Raw genomic sequence first — 5,000 nt, 5'->3', positions numbered from 1 at the left:
CACTGCAAAGCGCCGAGGACAGAAGTCGCGTTCTGATACCATGACTACAAGGGGTTTACCACGGAGATGAACGAGATAGTCAGGCGGCAACCAGAATTAAAGGGAAAATACTGCGTCTTACGGAAGGTGATGATCAAAATTGGTTACACTTTTCGGCATCGAGGCGTCACAGAGATGAATGAAATTGCCCACCGGCGGTAAAAAAAAAAAAAAAAAAAAAAAAAACACGAGACAAAAAAGGAAAGAGATTAAGCAGTTTTTTTTTTTTTTTTTTTTGTCTGATCAATGGCCAAAGTTAATATAATATGAAGGTCATTATTAGGAGAGCCTAATCATGGAATATTCTCCACGCCAATATCTACATAAAGTCCTCTGTGCGTTTTATGATATGTCATAGTTAGATTGATAGAAAATCCATCAATATGTCAAGGGTGACTAATGAATTGTCACTTGAATGTCGCAAACTATTGTTTGTTTAATTCAAGTACTGGTTCAAATAGCGACGAATTTTCATTAGCCCAGTGTAGCTGAATTATTTGTCAAATATCATCTGATCATTAAAACAAAGTGAAATAAACTATTTTCCAGCTTTCTTTTCTCTCTCTCTGTCTCTCTCTCTGTCTCTCTCTCTGTCTCTCTCTCTGTCTGTCTCTCTCTCTGTCTGTCTCTCTCTCTGTCTGTCTCTCTCTCTCTCTCTGTCTCTCTCTCTCTCTCTCTCTCTCTCTCTCTCTCTCTCTCTCTCTCTCTCTCTCTCTCTCTCTCTCTCTCTCTCTCTCTCTCTCTCTCTCTCTCTCTCTCACTCCCCCTCTCTCCCTCTCCCCTCCCCCTCTCCCCCTCTCCCCCTCTCCCCCTCTCTCCCTCTCTCCCTCTCCCTCTCCCTCTCCCTCTCTCTCTCTCTCTCTCTCTCTCTCTCTCTCTCTCTCTCTCTCTCTCTCTCTCTCTCTCTCTCTCTCTCTCTCGCTCTCTCTCGCTCTCTCTCGCTCTCTCTCGCTCTCTCTCGCTCTCTCTCGCTCTCTCTTTCTCCTCTCTCTCTTTCTCCTCTTTCTCTCTCTTTCTCCTCTCTCTTTCTCCTCTCTCTCTCTCTTTCTCCTCTCTCTCTCTCTCTCTCTCTCTCTCTCTCTCTCTCTCTCTCTCTCTCTCTCTCTCTCTCTCTCTCTCTCTCTCTCTCTCTCTCTCTTTCTTCTTTCTTTCTCTCGCTCTCTTTCCTTCTTTCTCTCTCTCATTCTTTTTCTTTCTTTTATCGTTTTCTTTTACTTGTTGACTTAGAACAGAAGCTTCAAAACATTGAATAAAGAAAAGCAGGTTCGTTATGATAATTTCTTTATCACGCAATAAATCATCTTTCGATAGTGACCAGAACGCTGTCTTGCCAAACTAATCGAAGAGATTGAGTCCCTGGCGGAACTCCATGATTTGTTGTGTTCGGCTACTCTCCTCTTATGAAAAAAACATATAACCATTTTTTGTTTCTAGTTGGTTTAGTAAAGTCTACTTAATTTCAGTTTTATGATATGTTCGCTATTATGACCTATAATAGCTGGCTAAATAAGAACGTTCAGTATAGGAATAAATGCATGTGTCACTTGTTGGAACGGATTGGTATGTTCTTAGCGATACTAAAGTGGGCCCTACACGATCAATATTATTGCGCAATATTCCGTATTGTACAATATCACTGACGGTGTAGGGGTGCTATTAAAGAATAACACAATATACTGAAAACATCAAATCTACAGGTCAAACACGCGTGCCTCTTCAATACCATCCCTCCACCGTCAACAATATTGTACAATACGGAATATTGCGCAAAAATATTGATCTTGCAGGGCCGCTTTTATAGTGAAGCTTTTGTTTTTATAGTGTGTAAACAATCTAGAATGATATAACAAACTTGTCCTACAATGAATAATTAGTTTTATCTAATAGTATCAAGTCGCCATGATTATCCTGTATACTGGCACATTAGGGCCGAGATGAAAAAATATCTGTATTACGTCGTAGAAATCATTGTATACGAAACCTGTGGCATCTTAGAGGCGTAGTGTGAACGGGATGCAGTATTTTGTGTAGGGACACATTGTAAAACTATTGAATGCGTCACATATACTATCTTCGCTTTTTTGAGTGCCCAAAGACAGCATTGCAGAACCAACAAGCACACAGGTAAACAGCAATAATGCACTAAGATGAAAACTTCTTCGGAGATATTCCGGTTCAAATTGATAGCCCGCAACTATGTCGTCTATCCGCACAACTTGGTGGTTCTGAGAGACATTTAGGGAGTCGATACTACTCTCAAAAGACGATGAAAAACTCTCAATATCGGTGAACATCGTCTATTTCGATACCGGACGCTTGGGTTGGTACACAACTCATGACGTCATCGGAACTGATACCAAGAGGTGGCTCTGTATGCTATGTTCAAGAATACAGATAAGCAAACGACGAATATTTTCGTCAAAAGGTCCCTCAAATAGTCCTTTTGAGGTGAGATATTTGTTTTAAACACTGTTTTCGTGAAAATAAATAACAAAACAGAAATGCAAAGATGTACCTATGCTTGGTGAAGTGAAGTTGGAGGGGATCACAAGGAGAGATCTAAGATGGGTAGCAGAAAGGAGGTTAGAAGAAATAAATTTTATCAACATTCTTCTTTGAATGGAGATAAATATCCAGTCTTGTCCATAAGTGCGTCTGGTCGTTAACATATTGAATGCATAATTCTTAATGCAGTCGTTATCCTATATGTTGTCCTGTGCTTCAAGTTGAAATGTATATACAATTGCAGGCTGACTGAATATGACTCCCTGAACACATTATATAAGAAAGTAAACCACATAGCTTCCATGTATGGATGAACTGAGATTGTAAGAAAGTTCATCAACTTAACTCGCGACTGTGGTGATGTATCCAGCTAAATGTAGAAGAAAGTGCTCTACCGTAACTATAGTAATGAATTTTCAGTTAGTATTTGTGTCAGCTGCCTCTATGATTCTCGATTTAGCTCTGGCGTCTATGTCTATTTTGGAGCATTTTCTATGCCCCGTACCAGGCCTCGTTCCTTTTTTTTTTTTTATCATATGTCCTTGGTATCTAATACAAATATTATCTTCATACAGGCTATGTTCGGTTGCATTTGTTAAAGTCGTGCAATCAAGCAATATGAGCAAAACTTTATAGGTCAGTGGCCTAACTTTATTGGCGCAACAGTGACTTGAAGTCGTTGCCCCAAACTAGACTGATTTTTAATCATTTGAAATATAGGTTCGACAATTAAAATATATATATTAACACGCTTTAAATTATACTTCAATAATTTCAGTTTGAAATTCATATTTTTCGTAACTTATATTCAGTTATTTTATATATAATTTTAGCTGTCTTAGATTTAAATTCATATCTTTTTAATTCTACTTCAGTTGTTCTAAGTCTAATTTCAGCTTTTTTAATTTGAGAGAAAAATATGCAGTTAAACCACAATTGTTGAATTATACGTAAGTTCTACCCTTTAGGACAGAGGCCAAACGCAGAGTATGGGATCCAATGTACATAACGTTTCGCCTAGCAGGGCTTCTTCAGAAATAACACAGTGGAGGAACATCTGATTCCCTATGTAGCCCTGCTGGGCGAAACGTTAAATACATTGGATCCCATATTCTGCGTTTGGCCTCTCTCCTACAGTGGTGTTGCAGTCGTTGCTGCTTTTATTCATATGTTCTACCTTCTTACAGTGTCTGCGTTTTTTGAGCAAAGCGAGATGTATTTCCTTCAGTATTTTTCACGTTATCCTGGCTGCAAGGTGGCGAAGCATCGTAACCTTTGAAGAGTTTGGGAAATAAAGACCGTATTCCCATACTGACGTCATGTACTGGCATTTGTGGATTCAAACTATCTATATCTGGCTTCTCCCCTCGAGACCAGAACGTCCTCTTGCTCTTGGTTGTCACACTTTGAGCATAATGATGCACTTTGAAAATTTATTTTCAATTTCTTACTTTTATCAACACGCAAATATTTTTATGATAGGTGGATGTTTTTAGAGTGCCTACACATTGCATATCTTCATCATAATTTGATACATTGTACACAAGAACGATATTCTATAATGTTTTTGCCACACTCAGGCTTCTAGTACATACATATAAGAACATAAGAATGATGGAGATTGCTGAAGACCATAAGGCCTACACTAAGCACTTCCATGTCCATTAGCACCTATAATCCCCCTCCATAAAGTCATTTATCCTCTTCAAGCAACCGACAATTTCAGCGCCCATTACATAGCTACTAGGTCTATTCCATTCGTTGACCACTCTAATGGTAAACTAGTTCTTGTCTTGTATATTGTCAAACAAGATGTCAGCTCATTCACCAAGAGATATACACCAGAATTGTATATTTACCCAGATGAAGCCTTTCCTTCAACTTTTAGTCTCACCCCAGTAATAACTCTCTCCCACCCCCTCCGTGCCACTTCCTCTTATATCCTTTCATCCCGACTAAACTTGGTCATTACAGTAATATGTTTCACTGTAGCATCATATGTGGCCCAATGGTGCGCTGTGTAGTGTTTTGGTATGTCAAATTATAGTAAATTTTACTTGTTTCAACGCGGAAACCAGGTATATAGGCAAGCCTGCGCGCGCGCACGCGCACACACAAACGCACACACACACACACACACACACACACACACACACACACACACACACACACACACACACACACGACTCAATGGCGGAGTGGTAGCATTTGCGGCCGCCAGCACGGCGGTCTGGGTTCGAATCCCGAATTACTTCTTACTTCAGCTCCCAGTAGTTGTTACGCCTGTCAGTGGTCCCAGCATGTTTCTCCATCTGAGTCTATCATGGAAGGGCCCTTCCTTCCTCCCTCACAGTTTCGATGTTGGGCAAGTCATGTCTACTGAGGGCTTCTTCAGCATTTTCTTTCCATCTCTTTCTCGGTCTTCTTTGTGGCCTTCTTCCGTCCGGCATCCACTC

This window comes from Oratosquilla oratoria, chromosome 19, assembly GCF_046742065.1.
Source record: "Oratosquilla oratoria isolate Oo_2021 chromosome 19, ASM4674206v1, whole genome shotgun sequence".
In the NCBI taxonomy this organism is placed as follows: Eukaryota; Metazoa; Arthropoda; class Malacostraca; order Stomatopoda; family Squillidae; genus Oratosquilla; species Oratosquilla oratoria.
Note: the sequence above shows the minus strand (reverse complement) of the source record.